Consider the following 20,971-nt stretch of genomic DNA (forward strand, 5'->3'; position numbering starts at 1 on the left):
CTAGAATGTAGAAGAAGACTGTATGGGTTTGGGAGCCTTGGTTGTCCTCATGTCTACATGTGATGCCACCTTCAAGTAAAACTATGCAACTGCAACCATAGGTCTCTGTGTTCGACAATTAACTGTCCGCAATTACCAGGTATTGATCTCCTGTTTCCCCCCATGTCTTTTTATTACAATAATCATCCAAACTCCTCTCAATTATTTTAGTTAAACATGCGTCAACAGTTCGTTCCAGCAACCAGAACTATCCATCAAGTGAATACCTCATATCACTCTGTCTAGTTTTGCAAATAAAATTAAATCTGTAATCTCTGGTTATTATTCAGAAATGAGACTGAGCAGTTTAGGACTGTTTACTCTATTCAGCCTGTTTCGTATTTTGAAATCTACCAGCAAATCTGCACTTAGCTTTCTTCTGTCCAAAAAGAAAAATCTCAAAATCTGCGTTATAACTGAACTCTCTCATACCTGGAAGTATTCTTGTGAAGCACTTCTTCAGTTTCTCCAACTTATGACACCAAAACCTCTGTATGATATTCCAGCTAAGGTTTAGCAATTATTGTGTAAAAAAAATCCACATAAACTCCTTGGCATGTACTCGATGTGCATTTGTATAAATCAAAGAATACTCTATGCTTTACTTATCAGTCTCTTTACTTGTCTTGCACATATGCATCCTAATCCCTTTTCGTTCTTTTTTCTTCACATTGTATGTTATATTTTATATGGTCTTCTCTTTGCTAGCAAATTGTGATGTCTCACACTTCACTGCATTCAAATTCTTCCACCACTTCCCAATGCACTCTACCAATGCCAATGTTAGTTTGGAGTTCTACACTTCCTTCCTCACAGCTATAATTTCTCTCAGTTTCACGGTAATGGTGAATTTTGAAATTGACCCGTACTCACCAAACTCCAGATCACTCGTATACATGTATGAAAACGAATGTGGGTCCAAAAACCTTCCTCACTCCTAAATAAAATACTTCTGGACCATTTATTTTTGGTTCCTATTAAACAGCTATTGTTGTGTCCACATTGTTGCAGTCCCTTTTGTTCCATGATATGGAATTTTCCAGCGAAGGTTTGTTGAAATGCATTTGATGAATCACCTTCTGAAAGTTCATGTTCATCACATGAACAACGTTACTATCACTAATTTTCCTTTTGAAATAACTCATTGACGAATTTTCCAATCCTAAGAGAGGGCAGATAAGTGCTAACCGCATTGTTGTGGGTCTGGAGTAATATGCAGACCAGATGAGGTAAGGATGGCAGTTTCTTTGGCTAATGGACATGAGTGAACGAGGTGTTTGTTTGAGACAATCGACAATCGTCTCATGGGCATCATTAAACTCTTAATTCCAGTTTGTTTTAAAATATAAGTTCTACCATATGCCATAACAGGATTTACCAGGGCATCTTCCAGATAACTACAACAAGTTTGCCAAGCATGATTTCCTATTTAGAATCCAATTCTGACTTTTCCTACATCACCCATCCTTTTTCAAGTCATTTTCAATATCAGCCCAAATTGTTTTTGAAAGTTTTCGAACCAGTGATGATAAACAGAATTTTTTGCATTTGCTGGGCTAATTCAAACAAGCTTTCTTGGACACGGTGACTCAGTGGTTAGCACTGATGCCTCACAGCGCTTGGGTCCCACGTTCGATTGCAGCCTTGGGCAACTGTATGTGTGGAGTTGGTACATTCTCCCCGTGTCTACCTGGAATTCCTCCAGTTTCCTCCCACTTTGCAAAGATGTGCGATCCAGCTGAATTGGCATGCTAAATTGGCCAGTGTTAGCTGCATTAGTCAGAGGGAAATGAGTCTGGGTGGGTTACTTTATGGAGGGTCAGTGCGGACTTGTTGGGCCGAAGGGTCTTTTTCCACACTGCAGAGAATCTAATTTAAACTTTTCACTCTTCTATTTTCTCCCCTAAGTCTGGGTTAGACTCACAGATTATTGACAGTGCCCCTGCAATATCTGCATTCATATCTTTCAAAAACCTTGAATGCATCTAATCAATTTCTGGCATTTTCCAAATTTAAGTGCCAACTGGCTCTAAAGTACAACAAAGATTGTCAGGCTTACACTTCTTGGTGTAAGCCTGACCGCAGATTGACCGCAGAAATCTGCGCTGCAGAGGAACTTGGGAGCCCTTCTCCCTAAATCTGGGTAAGGTTGATAAAGGTTAGGCAGGTAAGAGAGAAGGCGAATGGAATTCTGATATTTATTACAAAGGGAATGGAAAAGAAAAAAATATGGAATTCTTTGAAAATTATATAGAAGGTACTCGGCAAACCACATGGAGAACAATATGAACAGGTTTGGTCGTGTACCTGCAGAGAAAACGTTTTTACATTGATTGCAGTCGAGAGAATATTCAATAGGTTGATCCTCAGTGAGGTTTTCATGAGAAAAGGTGGAGTAGATTGAACTTGAACGTATTATAATTTAGATTGATAATGATAATTTATTGACAGACGAAGAATCTTCATGGATTTTCGAGAATATTGTAGATGCTTGGAAGTTGGTTCCCGAGCTCGAGGATCTGGAACCATAGGACATAAAATGACTCACTCATTGAGGGAGATTAAATTGAATCTGTTCAGTCAGTGGGAAAGGAACATCCATCTGCAGGAAAAGTGCAGGGAACAGGATTTGTCTCATTTCCTTAATTGTGCAGATCTTCTGAAAGCATTAGGATTGACAAGATTCCTGTTATTTCTTCGGACACCTGTTATTTCCCTTATACCTTTCCACATTATCTCCATTTGCTAATTCAGAGCCCAGCTCATCTTCTTATCGATGTACCTCTGTAACACATAACATATTTCAGTACTATCCACAAATCTGCCAACCTCCGTGTCTTCTGCAAATGTACTATCCCATCCTTCTTGGCCCACATCCAGATCGTTTATAAATTGCCGTAGAGCAATGGACCCGCAACAGATCCTTGTGACACAACACTGGTAACAGAGATTCAGGATGAGCATTTCCCATGAACCACCATACATCGCTTTCTTTCAGATAACCAACACTGATCCAAACTACTAAATCACCGTCAATTCCAAAATTCCATTTTGTGCACAATAGCCTCTCATGTGGCACTTTATCAGACGCTTCACTGAAGTCCGTACCGACCACAGCAATCACTTTACCTTTACTCACCTGTTTTCTCACCTTCTCGAAGAAATCAATTAGCTTAGTGAGGCACCTCCTACCCTTCACAAATCCCTATTGACTATCCTGAACAAAATTAATCCTTTCCAGATGATTACACAACCTAACATTTATGTGCTCCTCGAACACCTTACACGCAACTGAAGTAAGGCTCTCTGGTCTATAATTACCAAAATTGCCTGAATCCCATTCTGTCCTATGGAACCATAGGACATAAAATGACTCACTCATTGAGGGAGATTAAATTGAATCTGTTCAGTCAGTGGGAAAGGAACATCCATCTGCAGGAAAAGTGCAGGGAACAGGATTTGTCTCATTTCCTTAATTGTGCAGATCTTCTGAAAGCATTAGGATTGACAAGATTCCTGTTATTTCTTCGGACACCTGTTATTTCCCTTATACCTTTCCACATTATCTCCATTTGCTAATTCAGAGCCCAGCTCATCTTCTTATCGATGTACCTCTGTAACACATAACATATTTCAGTACTATCCACAAATCTGCCAACCTCCGTGTCTTCTGCAAATGTACTATCCCATCCTTCTTGGCCCACATCCAGATCGTTTATAAATTGCCGTACAGCAATGGACCCGCAACAGATCCTTGTGACACAACACTGGTAACAGAGATTCAGGATGAGCATTTCCCATGAACCACCATACATCGCTTTCTTTCAGATAACCAACACTGATCCAAACTACTAAATCACCGTCAATTCCAAAATTCAATTTTGTGCACAATAGCCTCTCATGTGGCACTTTATCAGACGCTTCACTGAAGTCCGTACCGACCACAGCAATCACTTTACCTTTACTCACCTGTTTTCTCACCTTCTTGAAGAAATCAATTAGCTTAGTGAGGCACCTCCTACCCTTCACAAATCCCTATTGACTATCCTGAACAAAATTAATCCTTTCCAGATGATTACACAACCTAACATTTATGTGCTCCTCGAACACCTTACACGCAACTGAAGTAAGGCTCTCTGGTCTATAATTACCAAAATTGCCTGAATCCCATTCTTAAACAAAGGAACAACATTTGCTGTCTTCCAGTCTTCTGGCATTAATCCTGTCAACAATGATGACGTTAAGATCAAAGTCAATGGCTGTGCAATGTATTCCTTGGCTCCCCATAAAATCAGAAAATAAATCCATGCCTGTCCAGGGGTCTTTTCTATTTTCTGACGTTCCAAAATTACTGAAAATCATTTTTTGCCAATTTTAATCCCATTTAATCTTAGAGAATGTATCTCCGAATGCTCACTAGCATTGTTCTATTCCAATGTGAATACTGACGAAAAGTATTCATTAAGTACTTCCACTATATCCTCAGATACCACACACAAATTTCAACTACTCTATTCGTTTGGCCCTAATCTTATTCTAGTCATTCTATTATTCCTGATATATCTGTAGAAGGTCTTAGGGTTTCTTTGACCCGATCCACTAACAACTTATGACGTCCCATCCTGGCTCTTCTTAGGTCTCTGTAGATGGTTTCTGGCTAAGTTATAACTCACAAGCCCTCTAACTTAGACTTCACTCCTCAAACTCCCACAACTCTTCTTCCTCTTGAGAAGAGTTTCAACGTCTTTGGTAAAGAATGGCTCCCTCTATCAATAACCACCTCGCTGCCTAATAATTATATGCCTAACGTTGTTCTTGTTGAATGAGCTTCACATTTCACGTGTGTCCATTCTTGCAGTTTCCTTCCCAATTCGATGCTTCCTTCATCGTTCCCAATCGAGTCATAATTGCCGTTCCCACAGTTACAACTCTTTCCCTGAGGTGTTCACATATCCTTGCCCATTGCCATTGGAAACATAACTGAATTGTGATCACGATCGCCAAAGTGTTCCACCACCAGTAAAGTAACACCTGGTGACGTTCATCACCAAATCCAATATGGCATCGCACCTTGTTGTCTTGTCTACATACTGTGTCAGAAAACCCTTCTGCACACATTGTATAAAAATTGATCCATCTAAACTACTTTAAACTCTTGTATTCCCAATCTTTATTGGGGAAGTTACAGCTTCCCATAACAATTACGTTGCTAATCTCGCTCCTATTGAGAACCATCTTTGCTATCCTTTCATCTAAATCCATGGAACATTTTGGAGCTCTGTAGAAAACATCCAACAGGATGTGAACTCTCCTTTTCTGTTTCAAACCACAGCCCAACTACATAAATGGTTGTGTCCTCTCACGTTCTCTGAGATGGTGTCATATTACCCTGGATTAACAAAGTTTTACTGTCCATCTCTTTTGGCATCATCTCTGTTCGTGCTGAAGTATTTAAATTCTGTAATCTGCAGCAACCATTCCTGTCCCTTCCCAGAAATGTCTCTGAAATGGCAACAACATCGAAATCCCAGGTACCAACAAATGCTGCAATTCTACCCAACTTATTTCGGATGTTCCTGGCATTGACATACACAAACTTCAATCTTACACCCTGTTTGCAGGTACCTTATTGCGACCATGTAAACCTATCCCTGATCTGACTACCCTAAACGTCCTGCACACTGAACTACAATTCAGGTTCCCAACCGACTGTTGAACTAGTTTAAACACCCCCACCCCCTGAAAAACATTCACATATCTCCCCCCAGGATACTGGCACCCCTCTGGTTCAGCTGAAGACCATACTGCTGTAGAGGCCCCACGTTCCCCTGAAAGAGCTCCAATTATCCAAGAACCCAAAACCCTCACTCCTGCACCATCCCTGCAACCACGTGTTCAACTCTGCTCCCTCCCTGTAGATCACTTCGCGAGCACATGACACAGGCAACAACCAGAAGGAACAACTCTGTTTGTTCTTGCTTTCAGTTTCCACACTAGGTCTCTGAATTCTGACTTAGATCTCAATTCTCTTCCTCCCGCCGTCGTTCGTGCCTTTATGCATAACAAGTTGTGGCTGCTCCCCCTCCCGTCAATGATCCAGAAAACACAATTCGAGGTATCGCTCATTCTGGCATCTGGGAGGCAACACAGTGAGTCCCTATTTAGTCCCACAAAAAACTCCTATGTGCACCCCTAACTTTGACGTTCTCAATGAATAAAGCTCTGCTCATCTTCCTATTCCCCTTTGAGCAACAGGGGCAGAATCTGCGAAAGAAACCATTTCTTATGCCTGGTAAGTCGTCACCATCCCACGCGCAACAGTATCCAATACGGTATTGTTTTTGAGCACAATGACCACTGAGATCCCTGCACTGCCCACAGGTTCCATTTCCTACTCCAGATGGTAACCCATCTACCTTATTCACGTGACTGTGGAGTAACTTCCTCTCTGTAACTCCTTTTCATAATTCCTTTTCATAAAAACTTTCCGAAGTCCATCGTGCTCCAGCTCCAGGTCCCTAACATCCGGAGTTGGGTGCAGTACCCACAAACGAAGTCAGCAAGGACACGAGAGATGACACTTACCGCCCACATACTGCAGGAATAACATTCAACTGCCTAAACTCAATTCCCACGATTCCAAATTCCCAAATAAACAGCTGAAAAATACTTATTAGCTTACCAACCGACACAAAGAACTCCTCTTTGGTTAGAGATGGATTGGTGAGAGACATTACCCAAGTAGTGTTTTCGTTCAAGCGACTGCCAAAATATGTGAACTGATGATGTCTTCAACAGCCTCCTGCTCGACCCTCCCGCACGTCTGGCAGCTGGAGCAACAATGGCGAGCCCCGACGCTTGAAGTGAGTTTTAACATATTTTACTCACCTTCCGCCAGCGTCCTGCTCTCTTGATTTGTACTCTCCACCATTCTCACTATCTCTCTCTATCCCCCTACATTTCACTTGCCCTGAAAATCTCGGTCTCTCCCTCCCGCCCTCTCCATCTGCTAAACTGTCTCGCTCGTCCTTTCCTCCCCCTCTGATTCCGTGACGGTGACAGGTGTGGAGAGTCTGAGGATGGCGGCAAGTGGGTGTGGTGGTGGACAGAGTAAATTTGGAAGAGATAGAATGGAGGGAGACACAGAAACCCGACCAAAATGAAACTTTACCAAACTATAATAAGATTCAAATCATTGTCTGTGCCAAACTAGGAAGGTGTTTCCAGGCGTTGTGGTGTGAAATATTAAAGTTAAAATGTCAGGGAGTGTAATTGTGAAGGATATTCACATCATTGAAGTGGCTGACACAATGTCCCCGGCCGGTAGACGAAGCTGGGATAAAATCCTCGCTCAGTGTGTTCTGACCATCATTTTACAATCTTCACCAGGTAGATATGATAGTTTTATCAGACACAAAAAGCCGATAGATGGAAGTCGCGCTGTGACAGGTGAACTGAACTACCCTACATCACAGCTCATGGTCAGTGATGCAGATACAATTCCCAGCAGTAGAAATGAAGGCCGTTCTGTCACAAATACTTCTCAATTCTAACATTTCAAGAAGTGAGAACTGATTCTAATTAGCGGCTGTGTTGACTTTGCCCCTCGTCAAGAATTCATACTTTGCATTTTTTGTCTGTGGGTGTCATTTCTGACCTAACAGTTTCATTTAACACTCACATTGTGACACAAACACAGAATAGGTAAATACATTCTAAACTGAACAAGACCCAGGATATTAGTTATTTACAGATATTCGCATCCATTACAAAATTGAGCTCCCAAATCCGATTATGAAATTCACAGACTGTCCCAACCTGTTCAGGATAGGCTGCGGGCACCTCTTACAGTCCTAATTCTCTCATTCAGAACAGACATGTCGTAGACTCGATAATCGGCCTATGCATTTTCAGCTGAAAAGCGTATATATCTTTAAATCGACAGCCAGACAGGGAACAAGCAGATTATCTTCTCCATGGCGACAATTACCAGTCTCTGTGATATCGCTCCTGTTCTTTAACGCATCCTCCCTCTGTAAACAGTCCAGTTTCTGCAAATATCCCTACATTTAGAACATACTAAAAACCTAAGCTTCTGGAAAACTCCTTCCTGCTGTGGGAGAAGGCAAGAGAAGTACAGTTGGGTCGAGTTTATGGAAGACGTTAAACAGTGCAAAAGACAGTTTAGTTTGGGGAGTATGAGATCCAGAGCTTGCAGAAAACAAAATAAAATTGCATTAATTCTATAGGAGATTAACAGAAGGCTTGAGAGTATAGGACGTGATTTCATTTGAAGTATTTTGCGTAGATGGAGTTGTAGTAATTGGCAGAGGTTTGAGAGATTTATAGATTTGAAGGGTCCAACGAAGGAGAGAGATACATGGACAGTTTTGACATCTGGTGGTGATTACAGAGATCGGGTGGACTGGACATGTTTTCACAGATAGGGAGGGATTTAGGATGCGGAGATTACAGAGATAGTGAGCTGTGTCGGTGCAGAAGGTTGTTTCACCAAGGGGAGCGTGAAATAGAAGAATGTACGCAACCAATCACGTTTTGTAGTAGGTTCACAACGTGAGAAATTGTAGGGACTCGAGGGTGGAATTTTCGCTGCTGGAGAATATTGGACATATAATGAACACTGTCGTGGCTGCAAGAGGTTATGGAGATAATGTCATTTGTCAGGACAAGAGAGAGTTACTGCATACAATTCTATGTGACAATGATGTGGACACTTAGGAGAGGGTGCAGAAAAGTTTCACCAGGTTCTTGCCTGGTATGGAGGGTCCGAGCTATGAAGATACGTTGAGGAGATAAGGAATGCTTTCATTAGACAGAGGCTGAGAGGGTTCCAGATTGATGTCGACAAAATCACGAACATTTAAGACAGAATGAAGCGATTTCCCAGAGTTTGGGACTCACATGCTCGGGCTCACGAGTTCAAAGAGAGATTGTAAAAGTTTAAGGGAGATAAGTTTCGAAAGTTCTTTACGCAGAGGCTGGTGAACGCCAGGAATGCCTTGCCGGGGGAGGTGGTAGAGACGGGCAGGATAACGTCAAATAAGATGTATCAAGACAGTTGCATGAATGGGGAGGGAGCAGAAGGAGTTGGATGTTTCTAAAATAGACGGCAGGTTCAGGCAGAGGATCTTGATCGCCGCAGCTTCTAGGGCCGAAAAACCTGGAACTACGCTGTAATTTTCTTTGCTTTTTGTTCTTTCTTTGAATATCCTCATGCCATTTTCTTGGTTAAGAGCCATCGCTCTGACTGACAACCAAAACATATCTAACTCCTTCTCAATGTGACAATGATTATACTTACACTGTGTGTTCCGCCCTCCCACTACCCTCTGAGTGAAAAGGATACTTAAACTACTCTTCTCTTCGCATATCTACCTTTAAACGTTAATCTTTCTACCCAGCTGTGATCCCTCCACAAATACGAACAGGGTCTTCCTGTGTACCGAATTTGCTTTCTTGATAATTTTAAGCCTCTCACTCAAGAGACTCTTCTGCTCATAAGGAAACTCAGTGACCGTTAAGGAAGTGTTCACAATTATAGGCACCACCATCTGCCCACCCCCCACAACCCCCGAACCCCAGCCCTCTGCTCTGCATGGTCGGACATTTAGTGGATGCAATAATTTGCCTTCAGCTTCTGACAACAAATGGCTGCAATTCGTTTAAGTGTAATGGATGTATTAGATAAGGTTTCAGAAAGTTCCACGAGTTTCCTTTGCTTTATTAAGTGGAAAAGGTGAAAAGGGAGAGATTAGGTTTATTTAAATGTCATCATCGCCGTCTATGCGTGGAGCCGCAGGAGATTGCCAAGATTTTAAACAAGTATTTATCATCGTTGTTTACTCAGGAGAGAATCGTCTACGCTTAGGAACAAGGGAAAGAATGGTGCTATTTTGGGCAGCTTACTACGAAAGAGATGTCTGCAAACTTACAGCTTATTGAGCTGGTTAAACCCCCTTCACCTGATCAAGTCCGTTCTCAGAAGATGTGGGAGACTAGCGAAAGACTGCAGAGACCGTTGCAGACATTTCTGCTTCGTCTTTAGCGACTGGTAAAGTTCTGGACGTCTGGAGGTTTTCTCATGCTATTTCAATGTTTAATCAATGTAGCAAATACAAACAAAGCAACTATAGTCTAGTGAGTCTTACATCAGGGGTAGGCATATTGTTGGAGGAAGTATTGAGGGCCGGGATGAAGCATCATTTTAATTGGTTTGATTATGGATTTATGCGCGGGAATTCATGTCTAACAGATGTACTAGAGATTCCTTTTCAGAGAAGTAACAAGGAGTATAGGTGGAGTTAGGGTGTTGGGATTTCGCGAGAAGGACTGTACTCAGACCTCCAACAAGGTCCCAAATGGCAGATAGTCATGCAGGTTAGGTCTCATGGGATCCAGGGAGAGCTAACTAATCGGATTCAAAATTGGCTAGATGGTAGGAATCAGAGGGTTTTGGTTGCAGTTGTTTCATGGGCTGAAGTCCTGTCACTCGTTTGCCACAGTTGTCAGTGCTGGGAACTTTGCCTTTTGTTATTTAAAGAAGTGATCTGGGTGAGAATGTATAAGGAATGCTAAGTATATTTGCAAATAATTCAAAATTAGGAGGCATCATTGGTATCGAGGAGGCTTATCAAAAAATCAGAGGTTTCTTGATCAGATGCAGAAGCTAGAAGTGAAAATGCAGGCGTGTCAGCGTTGAAAAGCGTGGGGTTGAAGAAAGCACAACATTCAAGCAACATCCAAGGAGCAAGAGATTCGATGTTTCGACGGCAAATCCAGGGCTTATATCTAAAACATCAACTCTCCTGCTCCTTGGATGCACCCTGACGTGCTGTGTATTTTACGGACCATGCTTCCCGACACTTGATCAGGTGGAGAAGTGGGCTGATGATTAGTGAATGCAATTCAAAACTACAAGTAAGTGTGACGTTTTACATATTGGAGAATCAAACCAATGTGAGACTTATGGAGGGAATTGTCAATTCTTACAGAGTTTTTGGGATCAGACGGACCGAGGAGTACAGGTGCATAGTTCTTTGAAAATGGCGTCAAAGGTAGCTAAGGTAGTGAAGAAGCTGTTTACCATGCTGGTCTTTAACTTGAAGGCAGTGAATATAGGAGTTTGGAAGTTATGTTACAACTGCATATGTCATTGGTGAGGCCGAAATTGCAGTATTGTGTTCTGAATTGGTTACCCTGTTTTAAGAAATACACTGTTCAAACGGAAAGAGTGTGATAAACATTTACAAGGATACTGCCATGATTAGTAGGCCTGAGTTAGAGGGAGTCTTCACCATGATATCACTTTATTCCTGGAACCAAATGAGAATGAAGGGTTACCTTATTGAGGTGTATTAAGTGGGAATGTTGCAAGGATTTGCAACAGCTTTTTGACAAGTTGTGATTTCGTGTGTGTTGGATTTTCAAATAATTATGTTGTTCTTAATTGGGTTTCATGATCGTGGATAAGTAAATTGGGCTTAGTATAAAACTGACTTGTTGGGGGAGTTGCATCACTCCTGGAAGATCGAATTTACACCTGCTTAAATCATGTAAAGTATTTAGGGTCTGGGCTGCATTCTTCTAATATTTTGAGGGGTTGGATCATGTTTAGCAGCAGTCTGGGCAGAGCTTGCAGTTCTGCCTCTCTTTATGATATATGGCATTAATTCTGCGCAGTCTTCTAATGCTGCAGCTCCTTGGCTTTTTCCAACTGTTTTGAGAAAAAATGTAGGTTCAGGCATGTCTGCCTTAACCTACGTGAAGACGTTTTGAAGTTAAAATCAAGCCCATGTGCTATAAAAGCGAGTGGACCGGTCTCCAAATTCAGCATGTTTCTGGTTAGGATTGGTTTGGGTTGGGTTTTAGCAGGCTAGCTATTGAGGGGAACCTGTCAGTCAGTTTTGAGGCTGCTATCAAATAAACCGGCACATCAGAGAAGGTGTTCCATTGTGAATCTCTCTGCCATTTCTGTCTCTACTGTAAGAACCTTGTGCTTGGTTTTTCGTATTTTTCCGGGGGTGCGTCTGGAGATTATTGCAGTTATCTTGAATAGCATCATCAATTTGGCATAACCTTTACGACTTTTGGATAGTGTACGTTGTTGTACAATCCACCCTCTTTTGATTGGATTTCATTCGGCAATCTGGGAAATATATTCTGTTTTCGATGTAGGTTTGCTCACTGAGTGGGCAGGTTCATTTTCAGACTTTTCGTCAGCGTACGAGGAAACATCATCACTGAGCCTTCAGAAGAAGCACTGATGAGATGGCCCAAATTCTATTTATCTGTTTAGGTTTCCTTGAGTTGTTGACTTCATTTTCTGTGGTGATTTCCTTTCCTGTGGTGATGCCATTTCCCGTTATTTTTGTATGATAAATGGGATCCAAGTCAATGTGTTTGTTGATAGAGTTCCTGTTTGTATGCCATGCTTCGAGGAATTCTCGTCCGTGCCTTTTTGGCTTGTCGTAGGATGCATGAGTTGTCCCAGTCGAAATGGTCTCCTTCCTCATCTGCATGTAAGGATAAATCTCCGAAAGGAGTGCCAGACTACTCAGAATGCTTGGGTATCATGGTATCTCACAAAATCAGGTTGGGGGAAAGTGAGATCTGCAGAGACTGGAGACCAAAGTTGAAAAATGTGATGCTGGAAAAACACAGCAGGCCAGGCAGCATCCGAGGAGCAGAAGAATCCACAGGGCTTATGTTTTTCCACCATCACATTTTTCAACTCACATCTCACAGAATCACAAAGACACTAATTAGCAACTAACGAACTTCAAAGAACCTACACATACAACACAAACTCTACCTTGGACAAGCAGGCAGCAAATTAGCCACCAGGATACATGACTATCAACTATCCACATAAAAGGCATGACCTACGTTTACTGACATCTTTACATACAGATGAGGAATGGCACCATTTTGCCGGGGACAAACATCCACCGAAGGATAAGCCAAACAGAAACTGCACGAGAATTCCTCAAAGCATGACATTCCAAAAGGAACTCTATCAATAAACACATCGAGTTTGACGCCCATCTCCCACCCCCTGAGTTAAAGAACAGAAAGACTTCTGCGCAGAAAATGACTTCACCAACCCAAGGAAACCTTACACATAAATAGAATGCGGCCAGTACCACCAAGCGTTCATCCGAAGGCTAACTGATGTTCCCTAACATTGTAACGAAAAGTCTGAAACTGCTCAAGGGTTTATGCGCGAAAGATCAATTCTCCTGCTCGTCGAATCCTATCTGATCTGCTGTGCTTTCGCAGGACTGCACTCTCGACTCTGAGCTCCAGCATCTACAAGCCTTACCTTCTCCTGGTGGCTTCATAGTGACCATCTGACTAAATATCAATTGTTGAAAAAGCACATCTGATCACTATTACTCTTTCGAAATGAGGCAATAAGCTGTCCTCACCTTGCCTGACATATATGTGCCTCTAGACAGTAAAGCAACTGTTTCTTCACAGCTCCCTGAAATTGTCTAACAGATTTTTCAGTTAAACGACAAATAGGAATATGCAATACATAATGGCTGAGCTGGATGTGTAACAACACATGAACTAACTCTTTAAAACTACCATGTATTATGTCAGGCAGCGAGCAGCTACCTTGAGCTTTTCAAAATGTGAATTCCTTGCCGTGTACCAAACCCAATGAGCAGTAACTACAAGTTGAAAAATACATAGCCGCATCCAGGCGATTTCAACTGAATCTGACCTGCTTTTATAATGATTATACATCATTATTAATTCATCACTATTAACATTTATTGAAGATTTGTGTTAAATTTGTAAACACCATTTAAAGCAACAGAAGAAGGGCCAAACCATCTCAAACATTTGTGTAAAATCATGCACAGTCATGGGTCAGGATGGATAGTGATAATAACAGTGAGGGAAAGGACGTCTCCATTTTTGGAAGTCTATCTTGTTCACTGACTGCATTTCTATCAGAAAAGGCAGTATGTTCTTCTCACTTGGTCCTTCATGTGACTCCAGATCCTGTGCAATTGTGGAAGGGGAATAAATAACGGCCTTGGCAGAATGAACACGTTCAATGTGTGGGAAGGTTTAAATTTCAATCAGTGAGTGAAATGTTCTTGTTTAAACAGGGCATACACCACACTAGCGGAAAGAATGACACTTCTGAGGTATTTTTGACACTTGGAATAAACTGTCTCGATGCAACATCGAGTAAAATAAAATATGATCTCAGGTTGGTGGTCATGGGGTTTGAGTGAACAGCGTTGTTTCTTTAAGATTCCAGATCCTGCTTTTGTTAGTTCGTTATGATGTATGGGCAGAAATGCTCCTTCAGAGTTGAGATTAATCTTGTTCTTAGAATTGATTTGTTCATGGCAGAAATTTGACAACAAACGGCAACAAAGCTGAGCTGCAAACTCGATCTCCCCAAAGATCTTCCACATGCGATAAGGCAACGTCTCTGTGAATGTAACAGCTCAGATTTTCAATCAAGGAGCTTTTGGCTGCCTGTAGGTACAAGTCACCTCTCACCGAAAAATACATGTGAAAAAGATGTCCGACGCAATCATTCGTTCTATTTGCGATTCTGATATGGCATTATGACAATTGAATCTGTTTTAATCTGCTGCTACTATGCTCTCTCGTTTTCGCATTTGAACAGAAATGTCTCCAGCTCACTGACTGGTCAGCCTCATCCAGACACCGGAACAGTGATAGAGAATCACTGAGCAGCATTCTAAGTGCAATTATCCACTGACAGAAACTCCCAACTTCACTGCTAGTGCAGTACTTTCTGATCTCAGAGTTCCGTCATCTGCTCCGGTTTCATAAAGTTTGAATGTATAAGGAGAGATCAGGTGTATTACTTAAGAAAAAGGGTCGCTGATCGAGAAATATTAACACTGTTTTCTCTCCCACGGATTAGGCAGACCGGCTTAGGCATTTCTCTATCGCTTATAATGAGACCTGTTTTCACTAGAATTTCCAAAGTTAAAAAAAATAATCTGAGTGAAGCCCGACAAAATATTAACAAGATAAAAGCGGGTGATAAAAGTAAACAGATGCCATTGGGTGTGAAAATGATGTTCAGTCCGTTCAGGAGAGATGTTATGAAACAATTTGAAACGAAAACTATGGAGAGGTTAGATTACCTAGATTAGATTACTTACAGTGTGGAAACAGGCCCTTCGGCCCAACAAGTCCACACCGACCCGCCGAAGCGCAACCGACCCATACATTTACCCCTTACCTAACACTACAGACAATTTAGCATGGCCAATTCACCTGAACTGCATATCTTTGGACTGTGGGAGGAAACCGGAGCAAACCCACGCAGACACGAGGAGAGCGTGCAAACTCCACAGTCGCCTGAGGCAGGAATTGAACCCTGGTCTCCAGCACTGTGAAGCAGCAGTGCAAACTACTGTGCCACCGTGCCACCCACAACTGTCGTCCAGGCATCAATTGCTGATTTTAAATCTGAGATAAGCAAATGAATTGTCGGAAGTGCTCCCTGTTTTGATTTGTACCTACCCTTCTGGAAATTCTTTCATCCTTACCATCTCTTGTCAGTGACTTCAAATCTTGAATAAGTTAAACATCACAAAACACCAAGTTCTAGTCCAACAGTTGTATTTGGAAGCATTAGCTTTCGGAGCGTTGCTACTTCATGGGTGATTGCGCAGTATATGATTATAAGATAAAGAATTTATACCAAAAAATTGCAGCGTTATACAGGGATGTATTGAACAAACCTGGATTGTTGCGTCATTCATCTTTTCGAATGTAGGTTTTGGTTGATTTATATGCGAATCCTAAAGATCTTTGAAGTCACCTTCTCGAGATAACTTAACGTTTTGTAACAAAATGTGACGTTTTAGCTCAGACACTGTATGATAGTTGTGAGGTCAGAGTCTGTATCCCAATCTTGAATCAGACTGATTCTATTTACAACTTGTAATTTATTTCCCTGCCCTTTACAACATATGACATGTATTTACATCTGCATTGACTTTCTGCAGATTGTCCTTTTTTTAAAGCAAAATAGAATGTGTCTACAAATTTAATTCTGCAAATACAAACTCACCCCATGGATTTTGACCTGTATCTGTGTGTTAGCGAGAGAGAGAGTGCATGTGGGTGTGTGAGTGAGTGCACAACAAAGTGTGTGTTTTCATCTGTAAAAGCTTAGCAAAGTGTGTCTGTGGGTGTAATGGAGTATATCCCTGTGAGAGGGTGTGTGCGTGTGCCTGCATGTGGGGTGTGTGTGTGTGTGTGTGTGTGTGTGTGTGTGTGTGTGTGTGAGAGAGAGAGAGAGAGAGAGAGAGAGAGAGAGAGAGAGAGTGTGTATAAAGGTCTGCGTGAGTGTGCATTGGAGAATGTGTGAATGTGCTTACAGGCGCCGCCATGACTGCCCCTAATGATATTACTCACGCCAAAACACCGAAAACTTTGCCAATATCCTGTGTAATGCCTCTTCTGCCACCGCGGATCCTACAGGAAACACTTCCGACCCCCGACGCTGGGGTGAGCGTCAATTATGTAGGTGAAATCACCTGGATCTCACTTCCGCACCAACTCCAGTTAAAGTCTCAACCGCGTCCCCCAGCTCCAGCTTTACAGCAATTCCTAGATGAGCCCTGCTGTGTTTTTACCATCGATTGACTCCTCAGCAAATGTCTCACCTTCAAACCTTATGGACACGGATAAATGAATTCAACACTTGCCATGGCATTGAATACATATGATGCCTTTGCTTCCGGTCTTTTTTATTCCAACAGGACTCTGGTCCACCCTCCGAGGATCCCTTCTCTCGCCTCCAACACGCCCCAACCACTTGGAACCTTGTGCTGGCCTGTTACCAGTCCTTACTCTCTATATTTCCAACGGACGATGGGAAATCGACCACCTCATCTGTCGACACCTCTCACACAATGCAATCTGTACCCTTGCAAAGCTCAGCCACATGCTCCGCTCGAAACTCAAACTCGCAGTCAAACCAGCAGGCAAAGGATTGAGTGGGGGGGAGGGGGGGGGAGTGGGGTTTGCAATGGTAGTTTGGCGCAACGAAATGTGCACTGCTGAAGCCAGGTGTCAACTCACAGGCATCTCTTCCCTTGGCTCATTGACCATGGCGTCCCATCCCATCACCAAACTATCAGAGCATAACACACCTCATCAGCCAATGGGAACTCCTACCCACTGCCTCCTCACAATTAACAAACTTCCCTGCCCTTGTCGACCGATTGTCTCAGAATGATCCTGGCCCACTGAAATCATCTCCACATACCTTAATAATTTCCTATCCACACGGTCCAGGATCTCCTCACCTATAGTCGAGACACCCCAACGCCCTCCACCTCCTCCTTGACATTCATTTCGCCGGTTTCCAACAAGTCATCATCACCATGGACATCCTGCCTCTATACACATCTGTCCTTCCCGACGAAGGCTTCCAAGACTTCTATCTCTTCCTCTCCAGTCGTCCCCACCAGTACGCTTCCATTTGCTTGGCAGAACTGGTCATCAACCACAATAGAACATAGAACACTGCAGCGCAGTACAGGCCCTTCGGTCCTCGATGTAGCGCCGACCAGTCTTACCAATCAGAAGCCCATCTAACCCATACTATATCATGTCCGTCCATATGTTTGTCCATTGACGACTTAAATGCACTTTTCATTGGTGAATCTATTACCGTTGCAGGCAAAGGATTCCATACCCTTACTACTCTCTGAGTAAAGAAACTACCTCTGACATCTGTCCCATATATATCATCCCTCAAAAAAACATTATGCCCCCCTCATGATCGCCATCACCATATCTGGAAAAAGGTTCTCCCTGTCCACCCGATCTGACCCCTGATTATCTTATGTGTCATTATTAAGTCACCTCTTCTCTCCAACGAAAACAGCCTCAAGTCCCTCAGCCTTTCCTGGTAAGACCACCCCTCCATACGGGGCAACATCCTAGTCGATCTCCTCTGTGCCCTTTCCAAAGCTTCCTCTTCCTTCTTATAATACGGTGACCAGAACTGTACACAATACTCCAAGTGCGGCCGCACCAGAGTTTTGTACAGCTGTAGCATGAACTCATGGTTCCAGAATTCGATCCCTTTATTAAAAAAAAAGCTGAAACACTGTCTGCTTTCTTAACAACCCTGTCAACCTGCGTGGCAACTTTCAAGAATCTGTGTACATGGACACCAAGATCTCTCTGCTCATCGACACTACCAAGAATCTTACCATTCTCCCAGTACTTTGCATTCCGGTTACTCCGACAAAAGTGAATCACCTCACACTTGTCCGCATTAAACTCCATTTGCCACCTCTCAGCCCCTGCTTTACAGCTTATCTATGTATCTCTGTAACCATCGAGACTATTCACAACTCCGCCGACATTAGCGTCTTCTGCATATTTACTAACCCACCCTTCTACGCCCTCATCCAAGGCATTTATAAAAATGACGAACAACATTGGACCCAACACCGACCGTTGCGGTACACCATAACTAACTGGTCTCCAGGATGAACAGTTCCCATCAACCACCACCCTCTGTCTTCTTGCAGCAAGCCAATTACTGATCCAAACCGTTATATCTCCCACAATCCCATTCCTCTGCATTTTGTACAATTGCTTACTGTGGGGAACCTTATCGAACGCCTTGCTGAAATCCATATACACCACATCAACCGGTTTACACTCATCTACCTGTTTGGTCACCTTCTCAAAGAACTCAATAGAGTTTGTGAGGTAATACGTGCCCTTCACAAAACCGTGTTGACTATCCCTAATCAAATTATACTTTCCTACATGATTATAAATCCTATCTCTTATAACCTTTTCCAACACCTTACCTACAACTGAAGTAAGGCTTACTGGTCTATAATTATCAGGGTTGTCTCTTCTCTACTTCTTGAACAGAGGAACCACATTTGATATCCTCCGGTCTTTTGGCACTATTCCTGTAGAGAGTAACGATTTAAAGATCAATGCCAAAGGCTCAGGAATCTCCTCCCTGGCTTCCCAGAGGATACTAGGATAAATCACATCCGGCCCAGGAGATTTATCTATTTTCACACTCTGCAGGATTTCTAATACCTATTCCTTGTGAACCGCAATCCCACCTAGTCTAGTAGCCTATATCTCAGTATTCTCCTCGACAACATTGTCATTTTCTCGGGTGAATACTGTCGAAAAATATTCATTTAGGTCTTCTCCAATCTCCTCTGACTCCACACACAACTTCCAACTACTATCCTTGATTGGCCCTAATCTTACTCTCGTCTATCTTTAATTCCTTAAATACCGATAGAAAGCCTTAGGGTTTCCGCTGAATCTATCGGCCAACAAATTCTCATGTTTCCTCCTGGCTCTTCTGAGCTCTCACTATATGTCTTTCCTGGCTATCTGGTAACCCTCAAGCACCATAACTGAGCCTTCATATCTCATGCTAGCATAAGCCTTCTTCTTCCTCTTGAACAGAGATTCCACTTCCTTCGTAAACCAGGTCTCCCGCGCTCTCCAGCTTCCTCCCTGCCTGAGAGGTACATACTTATCTCGGACACACAGGAGCTTTTCCTTGAATAAGCTCGACATTTCTAATGTGCCCATCCCCTGCAGTTTACTTCCCCATTCTATGCTTCCTAAATCTTGCCTAACCGCATTATAATTGCCTTTCCCCCAGCTTAGCCATGGACACACGCGTAGTCCCCAGCTCTGCCTGCCCTTTCGTTGGATATGCGGAACAGTCTATCTTCTGCAGCAACACCGATACCATCCCCGCCCATCCCCCCGCTGTTACCTCCGCTGCATTGTTGATTCTATCCCACGAGAAGTTTAAACACTTCATCAACATCATAAACACATTCCACCTCGACCTCAATTGCTACTGACCATCTCGGACTTTCCCTCCCTTTCCTGGACCTCTCCATTTCCATTAACGACATCCTTATTTCCAATTCATCTGCCTCCGCCGCACCTCCTTCCAGGATGACCAATTCCACGACAGAACACACCACGGCCTCCTTCTTCAAAGACCACAATTTCCTGTCCCAGGTGATCGATGATGGTCTCCTACGTATGACATCCAACTTTCGCATCTCCGCCCTTGAAGCTCACCCCTCCAACATCAACAAAGTTGGGACTCCTCTGCTCCTCACCTTGAACCTTATGAATTTCTGAATATCTACCGCCTGGGTCAATCCAAACAAACAGGATCAGTGTGGATTTCGCAAGTTTCCTTAGTTCCCCTCCCCCAATTAATTCAAAATCCAACTTTCCAACGCGGCTTCGCCCTCTTCACTTGTCCGACTTGTCCACCTTCGTCCTCCCCATCCGCTCCCCCCTGCTCTCTGAGCTATCACCTTCACCCCAACCTCATTTACCTATTGCATTTTCAACTACCTTCTCCTTAGTCCCACCCCCTCCCAGTTATCTCTCAGGTCTTCTTTTCTAGCCCCTAATTCCTCATCAAGTGCTTGTGCCCAACACGTCGATTGTCCTGCTCCGTGGATGCTGTCTGACTGGCTGTGCTACTCCATCGCCACAGTCTTCGAATCTGATTTCCAGAGACTGCAATGCGCCCTTTCCCCCATGCCAGAATGATACGACAATGCTGGGCTGGAAACCCTGGCTGTGGGAAACCGTCACGTCAGGCTGAGACAGTCAATACAAGATGGGACTATCCGAGATTATAATAACTGTTCGTCGTCACTGAAGAAGGCTTCCAAAGAGGGCCACCCAACAGGGTCAAAGCTGCCAAGATGGGGACTGCCGGATGTCATCCTGTGGTTGAATCAAAACAGCTCACAATACTGGAATCAGCCGTTGAGATCTGAGGGAACCATTTCCAAATTTCTAGGACCACGTGCTCAAAGGGAAAAAAATGGGATATGTCCAAGGCATTTGTCTGCAT

The sequence above is a fragment of the Chiloscyllium plagiosum genome, unplaced genomic scaffold (genome assembly GCF_037043375.1).
Source record: "Chiloscyllium plagiosum isolate Xiang-an unplaced genomic scaffold, Cpla_swu_hap1 HiC_scaffold_52, whole genome shotgun sequence".
NCBI classification, from domain to species: Eukaryota; Metazoa; Chordata; class Chondrichthyes; order Orectolobiformes; family Hemiscylliidae; genus Chiloscyllium; species Chiloscyllium plagiosum.